The sequence below is a fragment of the Leptonychotes weddellii genome, unplaced genomic scaffold, assembly GCF_054177405.1.
Source record: "Leptonychotes weddellii isolate Sample4059 unplaced genomic scaffold, ASM5417740v2 HiC_scaffold_1531, whole genome shotgun sequence".
Lineage (NCBI taxonomy): Eukaryota > Metazoa > Chordata > Mammalia > Carnivora > Phocidae > Leptonychotes > Leptonychotes weddellii.
The window spans coordinates 772-14,216 of NW_027734662.1; the positions used below are offsets into that span (position 1 = coordinate 772).

General features: G+C 41.6%; 1 long non-coding RNA gene across 1 annotated transcript; it reads left to right on the plus strand.

Annotated features, from left to right (window-relative positions):
- Positions 1 to 1,442: 1,442 nt before the first annotated feature.
- Positions 1,443 to 11,676, plus strand: LOC145718410 (uncharacterized). Its single transcript, XR_014141788.1, has 7 exons — positions 1,443 to 1,598; positions 2,904 to 3,037; positions 6,435 to 6,559; positions 7,023 to 7,150; positions 7,807 to 7,968; positions 9,577 to 9,787; positions 10,223 to 11,676. It is a non-coding gene; the product is annotated as an uncharacterized LOC145718410 (long non-coding RNA).
- The last annotated feature ends 1,769 nt before the right edge of the window (positions 11,677 to 13,445 follow it).

Consider the following 13,445-nt stretch of genomic DNA (forward strand, 5'->3'; position numbering starts at 1 on the left):
TGGAGTAGAGCAGGCCTATTACCAGCTGCAAGAATGAGTGTGGCTCCCACCAGATTTCTGAGAGGGCTCCTGCTGGGTCACTGGGTAGGTCCCTGGGCAGGCAGGATGAGCCCTGGACTGTGGCTGAGAAGGACTAGAACTGAGTCTCCAGGCTCTTCAGGATCCACAGCCAGGACCAGTGTCTACAGACCTGGTTCTGGAGGGATGGATAAGTGTGTCCCCCACCAGGACTGCTCCCTGACCATGGCTGGGATGGCCTGGAGCCAAGTTAGAAGTTTCAGGATCTGAAGTCAGACAAGGTTGGTAGGCTTGTCTCCAGGAGCACTGACAAGTCTCTGGACTAGCTGGTCTGCTCATTTACATAACCAAGAGGAGCTGGAGTCCAGTTAAGGGCTATTTCAGGATCTACAGACAGAGTTTGGTGAGCTTGCCTCCAGGGACTTTTGGACTGTGGCTGAGAGGGACTAGCTCTCAGAACTAAGGTCTGCAGGCCTGTTATCTGAGACACAGGCAGAAGTGACTCCTGGGTCCCTTGCTTTATGGTGCTGCTGGCAGGACCAAGACCAAAAGGTGCTGTAGCCAAGTCCACAGGGGGACAGAACTATTTCTGGGTCTGTTGTCAGGACCACAGTTGGTGAGTCAGCCATCTGGGCATGGACCTCCCTTCTCAGAATGGCCTTTGTCAGTCTTGGACTCCACCGGGGTTTCACAATTCCCTTGGATCCCAAGGCTCCCACAGAGGCACTTTAGTCTGTGGATGGCTGCCAAATTACTGTTGCTGAGAGGAGATGCAAGCAGGGCACCTCCTATTTCACCATCTTGCTGATGCCTTTCAGTTGATTCTCATGATTTATCTAGATCATCTATGTATCATTCAGAAATTACAATCATTTCACTTCCTTATTTTTATGCCTCTTATTTCTTTTTCTTACCTGGTTGCATTAGCTAGAAATTCCAAATATATTTTTTAAAATAGTGGTGAAAATGTGCATTTTCTGTTACTAACTTAATGAAGCATTTATAAAAACGGTTCTTGTACTCTTTTTGTTAGGGTTTATTACTGATGGGAACTCCTTTCTTTTGGGCAATGTTCTGCTTCGTCAGATTCGCATTCCCAGTGCCCTATTCCCTCCAACTGGAGTGTCTCCCCAAGAACAAGCAAAGCCATCTCCCCAAGATTAGGAGGATACAGAGAACTATGGAGTAAACTGGGGCCCCCCTGGGCGCCTGGGTGGCTCAGTTGGTTAAGCGACTGCCTTCGGCTCAGGTCATGGTCCTGGAGTCCCGGGATCGAGTCCCGCATCGGGCTCCCTGCTCGGCAGGGAGTCTGCTTCTCCCTCTGACCCTCCTCCCTCTCATGCTCTCTGTCTCTCATTCTCTGTCTCGCAAATAAATAAAATCTAAAAAAAAAAAAAAAAAGTAAAAAAAAAAACAAAAAACTGGGTCCCCCCTGATACAAACATCACAAAATCAGACAGCATTTGGCATTATCAGAATCAAGAGAAGCTGGGTGGCTATCCTATCCAAGGGGAATTTGCCACTTACTCAGGAGGAGGGTATGTTGTGAGACTTGGAAGAAGCTCGTGTACTGCAATCAGGTGAGCAAGCCTGAGCCCTGGACAAGAGAACCAGGATGTGTCCCTTCTTAGGACAGTTACACCTGCCATAATGCTACTCGCCCTTGTCTGTGACACTTCTTAGACTTTTAAGGAAATGTATCTTTTAGTTTAAAAATTCCTTGTTCAACCTCAAACCACAGGTATGTTTTTGGTTTGGCAATTTGCCAAAACTCATTTTTTTTTTCCCTCATCTGGGAAAACACCTAGCAGTTTCAACTCAGGTATCTCTAGTTTAGGCAAACTGTATCTTCAAATTTAAGAGGAAGCATTGCCCTTCATGAACCATAATCAGTCCAAAATTCATAGTCAAATTTCCAGAGAGTTTAGAGTGTTTTTGTATGTGATAAGCATTTTAATCATTGTATATGAAAAGGCTTAAAATATCTCTTCATTTAAATTTACAGCAAGAATTTACTCAAAAACACGGGGAGTCGTCTTCTCCCTCTCCCTCTGCAGCTCCCCCTGCTTGTGCTTTCTCATGCTCTCTCTATCAAATAAATAAAATCTTAAAAAATAAATAAAGAGTGGCATTTAACATTTAGAAGTAGAAGTAGAGGGCGCCTGGGTGGCTCAGTTGGTTAAGCAACTGCCTTCGGCTCAGGTCATGATCCTGGAGTCACAGGATTGAGTCCCGCATCGGGCTCCCTGCTCGGCAGGGAGTCTGCTTTTCCCTCTGACCCTCCCCCCTCTCATGCTCTCTCCCTCTCTCTCATTCTCTCTGTCTCAAATAAATAAATAAAATCTTTTTTTTTTTTTAAAGATTTTATTTGAGAGAGAGAGAATGAGAGAGAGCATGAGAGAGAGGAGGGTCAGAGGGAGAAGCAGACTCCTTGCTAAGCAGGGAGCCCGATGCGGGACTCGATCCCGGGACTCCAGGATCATGACCTGAGCCGAAGGCAGTCGCTTAACCAACTGAGCCACCCAGGCGCCCCATCAAATAAATAAATAAAATCTTTAAAAAAAAAAAAAAGAAGTAGAGTAATAGAGATAGCTGACCTAAAATAATTCTACCCTAGATGTTAAACGCCAAACACGTTTTCTTGAACATATAACCCTGATGTGAATGCTATTATGAAAACTTTCATCTTTATAGTCTTCTAAATTTATATTTGTGTTAACTAACACTAGTGAAAGTTTGGGCATTAGTAATAATACTTCTTAGGCAAACAATATTTGGAAATGTAGCTTTGCAACTGGTATGTGATACTGGAAATGCCAGGGCATTTTTCTCCTTTGCAGGATTGAATGGAGAAAGTAGCTGACCCTGTCCTTCTGTCTTCCTAGAGTTCTGCAGCATCTTGAACAGAGCCACTGGCTTGACCATTGTACCAAAAGCCTCTTTGTGGAATTTGTGGTGTTCAATGCTAATGTGAACCTGTTCTGTGTAGTGACCCTGATTTTGGAGTCCAACAATGTGGGTACGAAGGTCTCTTCTGTCTTCTCTCTCTGACCTGGGTATTTCTGGAGAAGGCTCAGTTTCTTTATTTTATACCATTAAAAGAGTATTTTAATTAAAGTATTAAATATAATTTAAAAAGTTAAGTAGTTCAAGGCAAAAACTAGCAGTCCTCTCTTCCTCCCCACCTCACTCCCCTTCCCTAGAGACAGCTACCTCCAGCTTTTTTAACGGGTTCTTTGAAATTTAAAAATTAACATGCTTATTACTTATTTCATGAATTTTCAGTTTTAGATATTCTCTATTTCTTCCTATGATGATGAGCATTTAACTTTCTTAAACCCACACATAACACACACACACTTTTCTCTTACCTTGTTCTCCCAATATAGTAATAATTTATGGTTAGTTTAATATTTATTTCCATTATTGTGATTATCTAAATGATTTCTCAAAGATGAGCCATGTAATGTATTACAATTTCTTTTTTTCTACAACATTTTCCTTAGAGTTTATAAATACCTTTATTTCATTTGCTTGGTTTTGCATTGGTTTGCAAACTCCTCCTAGAAGTAAAAATCTCATTCTGTTCAAAAAGTATCAAGCAACCTATTATTTTATCTTTTAAAAGATAAAAGGCCCTCTCTGGGGCCCTCCATCCTTTTGGTACAATTCAGATTGGTTATTCTTTGGGTCTGCTGTACAGCGCTCATCCTGGATTCTCCCTATCATCCTGGGGATTATCTTGACATCTCTCCTCTGTTGGATCTTCTTTCTCCTGAATCCCATGTTTTCCTCTCTGGGTTTACTTTCTCATTTGGCTGGAGCATATCCTCCAGGAAATTACTACAAGGGTGCAGAAGAAGTAAATTTTTTTAAGCCTTCAAGGTCCAAAAATGTTCTTATCTGCCATCATACTTGATTGCTAATTATTCTGGATACCGTTGTTTTTACAGAATTTTGAAAAGTATAGCTCCATTGCCTTCTAGCTTCTCATGTTGTTGTTAAGAAGTATGATGGGGGCACCTGGGTGGTTCAGTGGGTTAAGTGTCTGCTTTTGGCTCGGCTCACGATCTTGGGGTCCTGGGACTGAGCCCCATCGGGCTCCCTGCTCATTGGGAAGCCTGCTTCTCCTTCTCCCTCTGCCTGCCGCTCTGCCTACTTGTGCTCTCTTTGTCAAAAAAAAGATGATGATGCCCCAACTCCCAAAAGTTTTTAGAACTTTCTCTCTCCTCATGGTGAGTCCTTTAACCTGGAAATGTGTCCTTAGGTTCTGAGAAATTTTCTCACAGATTTCTATTAATTTCTTCTCCATTTTCTCTGTTCTTTTTTTCTGGTATTCCTGACATTTTGACACTGGGATGCCTGGACTGATCCTTTGATTTTTCTTATTTTTGCTTTTCCATCTTTTTCTTCTAGTTTCTGGGAGACAAATTCAATAAGTGGTTTGAAATTTGAAGTATTCATCTTGATAATTTAATTTTCAAGAATTGTGTTTGTCCTCACAATATTTTTTTCATAGTATCCTGTTCTTTTATGGACACGGTATCCTCTTTTAACTCTCTGAGAATGTTACAGGCCTTTTTTTTTTTTTTTTTCCTCCTGCTCCTTCACTTTCTCTAATGCCTCTGAACTTCTTTTATTTTTTTTTTTATTTGGTCTCCAGTTTTAGTGTTGAGGTTCAGTATGTGGCTGTCTTTTCATATTGAAGACAGAGACAGTAAAAAGCAAATACTAGTTAGAAGCTCTTTGTTCATGGAAAGAGCTTGTCGACTGTTATCAATGTCTTTCGGACAGTTTTCACAATGAGGGACCCTCCAAACTCCTGCTTTGAGGATGTCTGCCTTTTAGACCTCTCAGAGCCTGTTGAGAAAAGGGGCTGGGAGGCATCTCACCATGCAGTATAAAAACTTGTTCTTAGGGGCGCCTGGGTGGCTCAGTCGGTTAAGCGTCTGACTCTTGATTTCAGCTCAGGTCATGGTCTCAGGGTCTAAGATAGAGCCCTGAGTTGGGCTGTGCACTGAGCTTGGAGCCTGCTTAGGATTCTCTCCTCTCTCCTCCTCCCTCTGCCCTTCCCCTGCTCATGTGAACACTCTGTTTCTCTCTTCTCTCTCAAAATAAAAATAAAACGCTTTCTCGGAATTTTTTCCCAGTAGACCACTACTTGCAAATAGACCTGGTGCTCCTGACTTCGGATTCTCTCTAGTTCAACAATAGGTAATAAACCTTTAGTTTTAGTGTGGTGGAAGGCAGGAAGAATAGCAAATACCTAGTTGTGAATGGTGAGGGAGGCAATCTGGGATCTAATTGTTTATGTTCACACTTGCAATCAGTTATATTTTCAGTTTCATCTGACCTTACATTCAGAAGTACCTAATGCCGGCAATTTTCCAGCCTTTCTGGGTTTGCTTCTGGGTTTTCTATACAGCTGACTTTGCCTTTAGCTTTCTTGAATCTGCTGTCCATGTCATTCTTCTGTTTTCCAGCTTCCAGTAGTTTGTTGCTGTCATCTACCCTCCTTTTTCTTTGGGTTTTTTATCCTGTCACTATCATTAGAGTGGCATTTTATGAGATTAGAGGGAAGCTCGTATATTCAATTCTCCTACCTTTAACAGGAAGTCTTTCCTAATCAAACTTCCTTTGTCTTCTCTTCCCCAGAATTTGCCCACTAGTATCCTTCCATTTACCACCAGGTGTTACTTCTGATCAGGAGTTGTATACTTTGAGTAGACTTCTACACTTCTAAATGAAGCATGAAGGCTTCCTGTGGATCTTCATAGGGTTTTTTATTGTTAGTAACTACCAAAAAACAAAACAAAAAAACAAAGAGGGCTAAGTAAACATGGGAAAGTCCCAGTCTTAAGAGCTAAAAATGTGAAGTAGGAATTCCTTTTATTCTTTTTTTTTTAAAGATTTATTTATTTATTTATTTGAGAGAGCGAGAATGAGAGAGAGAGTACATGAGAGGGGGGAGGGTCAGAGGGAGAAGCAGGCTCCCCGCCGAGCAGGGAGCCCGATGCGGGACTCGATCCAGGGACTCCAGGATCATGACCTGAGCCGAAGGCAGTCGCTCAACCAACTGAGCCACCCAGGCGCCCCTCCTTTTATTCTTAAATGTACTTTCTACTATAAGGGACACATCTTAATTCTAATATTTTGGGGCTTTATGAAAGTTTATATTCACAAGACCTTTCGTGATTTTATAAACAACTGTCTCACTGTCCTTCTAGGTAGAATCTGAGGCTTTTTAGTCTACTCTTATATAAATGTCTGAGTATCCCCAGGAAACTATTAGTATTCATGGGATATTACTTCAGTTACTTTTAAAAAGTAACTAAATTTGAAATGGCTCAGAGCACTTTCATCATACTAATTTTAAAGAGCTTTAAATTCCATTCTCCCCACACTTTACATTGCAGTCATCAGTTCTCTACCAAACATCATATGGCAAGAGTACAACTAGTCGGTGCATCTCTGCACCTGTTCTCGCTTGGCAAGGGCAACACCTGTTAACAGCTCTGAAGTCACAGACAGTACCCTCGAGGTAGGATTGCAAGTATATCCTTCCCCTCTACTGACTAGTGCAAACAGTGCATTTCTCCAATAGTTATGCATGTGTGATCTCAGTTAATATCCATGAGAGCTCTAGAGGAAATACCAAGTGAAGTGTAGAGATTCAGGAACAGTTGAAATAGATAATCCACGTGGGGCAGCTGGGTGGCTCAGTCGGTTAAGTGACTGGCTCTTGCTTTTGGCTCAGGTCATGATCTCAGGGTTGTGAGACTGTGCCCTACATCAGGCTCCATGTTCAGCACAGTCTGTTTGGGATTCTCTCCCTCTCCCTCTGCCCTTTCCCCCACACATGCTCTCTCGCTCAAATAAATAAAATCTAAAAAAAGAGAGAGATAATCCAGGAACAGTTGCACTGATTTCAAAGACAGAACTTGAAAGGAAGAGGGCACAAGCTTTGAAGACTCTTGACTCTAGGTGTTCTTTGTTGTTCTCAGGTGCGTTCTTCCCCTCGCTGAGACTGGACACTTTAACTTCCCTTGAGGCATCAAAGAAGGACTTTGCTTGGTCTCTCATCTCACAAGTCATCTATTACCTACTAGTCTGTTACTGTGCCTTTGTACAGGTGAATTGAAAGCGTCAGATGTAAGAAATTCTCAAGATTTCCCGTGTCATCAGGGGAGCTCCACAATGAGCTATTACAAGAATTATGGCTATGACTTTGGTCCTTTCCAGAGCCTGAATTCAGCTAAAGGCTGACTGGCTTTCCACCAAGTAGCTCTTCCAGTTTTCGAGAGTTAAGGAATTAAGGCTGTAAAAAGAATATTACTTTTTTTGTACAGTTGTATTATCCCTACATAAGGTAACAGCAAGAATTGAAAATATGATGAACAGAGCAAGTACTCAAAAGTACAGGTAAATGGCACCAAAACAGAATCTATCTTAAAAAAAATTTTTTTTTCTTTTAAATAAAAGAATCTGTATCTTAGGACAACATATCTTATTTTCAGGCTTGATAAGTAATTTGATAACCTTTTTAAATTTAAGCAACAAGAATGAAATAATGAGTATGTCCAATGCAAGTTGTATTAGAGAAAGCCAGCTTTTCTATAAGCAGCAGCTGAGTGACTATCGTGCAGAACCAAGACCATAACCCATTGTGTCCAAGTTAGATTTGACAGATCCCCAGCTTAGTGTTTTGCCAGTGTTAAAATACTTCATTAGGGAAAGACCTGGCTAATCTTTAAGGCAAGCAGTAGTGACTGTGGGGTCTCTGTTTAGGGTCATCGGCGGAAACAGCAGAGGTGGAGGTTCTTCACTAGGAAAAGAAACACTCTGGACACGAGCATAATCCTCATTAGCTTTGTCCTCCTGGGTCCTGACATGAAGCTTAACTTCTCTGCGTAAGAAAAACATGGCACAATAGCACTATGACCGGGACAGGTAAGAGGGAGCCTGAGGAGCACAGTCTATTCCTGTTCAGTGTCTAAAGTCTCCTGATTACAAACAAGTATTCTTTCAAACTCTCCTTCCTCTTCCACTGCTCTATCAGACCTATATTGTATAATACCAGAGTTAAATAGAGAACTCAGACGAACGTCCACAACTGAGAAAATAATTAAGAAACTGTTTATACTGCTTATCACATTGAAAATCTCTTCTGCCTTCATAATACTTAGGTATGTGCTTATCAAGGGTAATGCATTTAAATTTCATATAGCAAGGACCTGGAATTAGTCCTATTTTGCACCCTGGCCAAAGACTAAAGGCTGAGGCATGGCAAATGATCATCCTTTAAATAAAACCACAACCCAGTGCATTTTCTAAAACCAAAGGGGGTTGCTTTCTGGGTAGGGATGTCCATCCATTAGCTTATCCATACTTAAGAGACATTCTGGTGCCCCTTTGGACACCTTCTGTGGTCTTTCCCATGGGGAAGAGCATCTATTTCCCAGACCAAGTATTGCCACGTGGTACTTTATTTTTTCAGTGGCCAGTAGTCTGGACTGCTGATCTGCATAATGAGAAAATATCCCAGGTCATCCTTACAGAGGGCCATTTATGCAGGGACAGGGTGTGCAGTTTAAATGATGTTGACAGTTGAGGTCCATCTTGCCATATGGCACTGCCTAGGTCTTAGACACTAAAGCAGTTGTGATCAAGTGCCAATTTGCTCTATCTGTGGGAGTCTTTCCACGTAACCTAGTTGCTGCAACACAAGATTATGAATGTTTCACACGTAACACTCACTTCTAGTTTATCAGTCATCTCTTTTTTTTTTAAGATTTTATTTGTCAGGGTGCCTGGGTGGCTCAGTCGCTGAGCGTCTGCCTTCAGCTCAGGTCATGGTCCCGGGGTCCTGGGATCGAGCCCCGCATCAGGCTCCCTGCTCCGCGGGAAGCCTGCTTCTCCCTCTCCCACTCGCCCTGCTTGTGTTCCCTCTCTCGCTGTGTCTCTGTCAAATAAATAAAAAAATTAAAAAAAAAAAAAATTTTTGTCTGTCAGACCAAGCGCAAGCAGGGGAAGTGGCAGGCAGAGGGAGAAGCAGGCTCCGTGTTGAGCAAGGAGCCTGATGCAGGACTCCATCCCAGGACCGACTGAGCCACCCAGGCGTCCCGATCAATCATCTTTCTACTTTTAGCACTCTTACACCTATGAGATCAATTACCCCCAGAGAATATAGGATTAGAGTGCTACAGAAAACAGACTAGCATAATGGCACATCTCATGAGGCTAACTCCTCTCGAGACTGGGCATTTAACTCAAAGCAGAGCAGCGGAGGAGGCTGGCCTTGATTTGCAGAATGAATTTTGAGTAATCTACTGGTGGTTGTATTTCAGGGTTTCTTAAGATCTCCCAACCAAATACATGGCCTCTGGCCAATGCTCTCACATCCACAAGTACTGGAGGCCACACTGGAAAGGAGAGTTCTTGCATCAACAAGTATTTGACCCAATGGGACTCACAGAGCTGCTACACTTAAGCAGGGGAAGCACTGGAGAAATGGATGGCAGACACCAGCTGAGTAACTGTGGGCCTTCCTTGGTACAGGTTCATCAGCTTCTATGAGGCAATAAAAGTAAACTCAGCAGTCGTTCACCTCATCGGCTTCCTGGTTCTGTTGGCAATTGTTCAGCTGTGGAACCTGCTGCACCATCACCCCAGGCTGCAGGTCATCGGTAGAACACTCAGCAAAGCCTGGGACGAGGTGGTGGGCTTCTTGCTGGTCATCCTGATCCTGCTCACAGGCTACGCCATTGCTGTAAGCCCTCATTCCCAGTGTCTTTTCCCAAATGCTGTGGCCTTGGAATCACATTGCTTCCCAAGAAAGCACTATATACGGAAAACCATCAGTTCAAGTTGGCAATGAGTTTTGGAAAAAACAGTGGAGTAAGAAAGCTGGTTTTTAGTTGTAGTTCCATACTTAACCAGCAGTATGACTTAAACGCAGACATCTGTCTCATCTCCTCAAATTTAGCTCACAGGGTGATGTGAAGGTCAAATAAATTGATAGGAAAATGCTATGTAATTACAAAGGAATTTTTTTTAAGGCATAGTGACTTGAATGGCCAGTAAGGCATTTCTTTGATTTCCAGCCCCTTTGATCCTGTGTTGGCCTCCTTATCTAGCCAGGAGGGAAAGAGGTGACTTCAGCCTTACTGCTCTCTACCCTCTAATTAGTATTTCTCCTTTTCAGTTTAACCTGCTGTTCGGCTGGAGCGTCTCTGACTACCGGACTTTCTTCAGCTGAACAGTGACTGTTGTTGGTCTCCTAATGGGAATCTCTCATCACGAGGAGGTGAAAACCCCCATCCTGGCTTCCCTGCAGGATTCTATTTTGTTTACAAGGCAAGAATTGCTTACAACAGCAGCCCCTTCTGTACCACTGCACATGGGTGCTATGCATACAACTTGAGGGGCTATTACTTTCAGAAATGTGTCCCCTTTTCAAGCACTTAGTCCCAATTTCCTCACTTCTTAGTCTTATTTTCAGGACGCTGGGCCTGAATTTATGCTCTCATAACCTGGCCAGATTAGTATTATTTGCTGCTTCTTTCTCAGTGGCCCTTTGAAGTATACAATGAAAATGCCTTTTAAAAAAAATTAGGGAGGTACAATTCCAGAAAGAACAGCAATATTTCTGTTCATAGTTAATCAATGCTTATTTCAGAGAGGCTATTATTCTCCCCCAAGAACTACCAACACAAATCTCTCTTCTATATTAAATAGGAAACCCAGATGAGGATTTGGGGCCCTAGCATATATAGATTTGATCAGGACAGAAAAAACTACAATTCAAATTAGTGAAATTGTAAAGATTTTCATGAAGTCTAACCTTTTGAAAATCTAGACCTCAAATGTTAGTAATTAAAATGGGCAAGTTTACATAGTTTCTTCACATAGTTTCTAACGTGGAAAGTTCTCACCTTCCTAAGATCTGAAAAAGACTTGTTACAGTTCTAGGTTCAGTTAGGGAATGAAGTCTTCACCCTTGGAACACTTTATATACTAAGACACTTAAGGAAGTAACAAAACAATGAGCTTTTGCGAACACCTCCTTTTTGACTTAAAAAAACCTCTAATCATAATACAATGAGAAGGAAAATGGAGTATACTAGTATAAGAAAAATGGTGCAAATTACTTGGTTGACCTAGAATAGTTATAATTAAGCAATATCTGGTCATACAGATTTCCATCAGTGATATTTATTTTAAGCATTCCTCCTCTAAGTTGTTGGGCTGTTGCTGGTTTTTGGTTTTGTTTTGTTTTTTAACAGTACCCTAATGGCAACAGTGAATGAGCCAATACCAAGGGAAAATAAACATCATTTGTTAAAATGAACATGTAAACTACTCTTACGGAAACCACCCTAGGTCCTGTATTTGAGAATGATCTCTTCACGCTGAAAAGTAAAGAATGGCAAAAATCAGTACTTACTTTGAAAAGGTAACACCAAAAAAACCCCCAAAAAACAAAGTAAAAGCCAGTTTTTTTATGGTTAACTTGTTAAATTTTATTGGAATGCTCCGGTTTATAGAGGTTCTTAGAATGGCAGAAACAATTTTTATGATTTCTGATGTTTATTCTTTCCATATGCTTTTGCTACTTTCAAGCTTCTGTGCTTATATTTTCCAGAGGTGTCAAAACTCACATGGGCTTTAAATCATTTTAGTGATTTAGTGCCACTGTGACTTACCGGTTTTCTTGTGAAAGCCCTGAAGTCAACTATTTTTATACCCATCAAGCCTGTCATTCATGTTCTTCTGTCCACTCAAAAGCATTTTCCTTTTTAATAGTTTTGCTTCTCTCCCTAATTTCCATCAAATATTTTATGTGAGTATATCCCAAACATTAGCATATAACTTACATTTTTAAAGTAGAAGTTAAACTGTCAGTGTTTAAAATCAAAATATTTTGTCTCTTTCCAGGTTATTGATTTAGACCCAATCCTGGGATCCTTTCTGATTCTCACCAGTGTCTTCTTGATGGTACTTGTGATCATTAACCTTTTTGTTTCCGTCATTCTCATGGCCTTTGGTAAAGAACGAACGTCCCTTAAGGTAGGTAACTCCGACTCAGTAACTGAAATATAAACTTGTCATCATTTTATCATTAGAAAAACTCAACTGTTGCTGCTCTTAGGATTACAGACGGACATAATGCACAGTAGCAGCGTAGTCCCTTTATTAGTCTCCATAGCTCTGGCAACCATTTTCATAGGACACCTAGTTTAGAGGACATCTGCAGTCCTATAAATAGCTGGTCCTCAACTATTAAGTAGCAGAAACACTCCAATGCCTGACAGTAAATCATTAAAGGAAACAGTGTTTACACTAGTTTTTTAATCTATTGGCAGTCTTCCCCTCCAACATTAGCATCAATTTTAATTCCCTAACTTTTCTCCTTTTGTCTTTGAATAGACTCTGAAAGAAGATGCACTGACACATGTGGTGCCACAGAAGCTCTCCAGTTTGCTAGGAATCCAGGGGCACCGGAACACGTGAGCAAACAGCCATGACAGCAGTGGGCAGTAACACTAAGGCTTTAAAAGATGAGCTATTTGGGGGCACCTGGGTGATTCAGTCGGTTAAGTGTGTCAAGTCATGATCCCAGGGTCCTGGGATCCAGCCCCATGTTGGGCTCCCTGCTCAGTGGGGAGCCTGCTTCTCCCTCTGTGCTCTCTCTCTCAAATACTTTTAAAAATTAAAAGATTATCTTTGCATGGTATAGTTTAGAAAATTACCGGTTTATAATACACCATTAATTTTGTAAATCACTGAGGAATCAAAATCCCCGTGGCAGCAAGTTCTTAGGTTTATGGATCACTGTCAAGAAAGGGTTAACACTACAAGAGTGATACAGGATAAGCCAGCTCTGCTGCCAAACACCTACCACCAATATATTCAGCATGGCTGTGGGAAATATGTATGAGTCAGAGGTGAGCTCACTGCAGCTTATTAAAATCAAAGATATAAGCATGAGGTTTGGCTAATGGGGAGCCCTGTCCCAGAGGACTAACGAAGCCAACTCCCAAAGGCTATCTAGGCTTAAATACGGAAATAGAAATGGACTCCTCGCTGCTCCAGGCATCCACATTACCCAAGAAACCAAAGGTAAGGTCTGGCTTGTGCCCAGCATGGGTCACTTGCTTAAAATACTCTCCACTAAAATCCAATTTGCACTTCATCACTTGACCAAACCAGTGGAAAAAGCAGGGCACAGAATTTTTAACTTTATTATCAGCTACTGAGCTATGAGATACAAACCAATCAAAAACATTAAAGTTGCTTGAAACAGGTGTGTATATTTACACTACACAGAAGCCAGAGTCCTATCTTCTGATCCCAAAGCCATCCCTCTGGGGAAGGATGGCCTCAGCTAGGGGGTAAAGGAACACTGTTAAGTTACAATAGTAAGA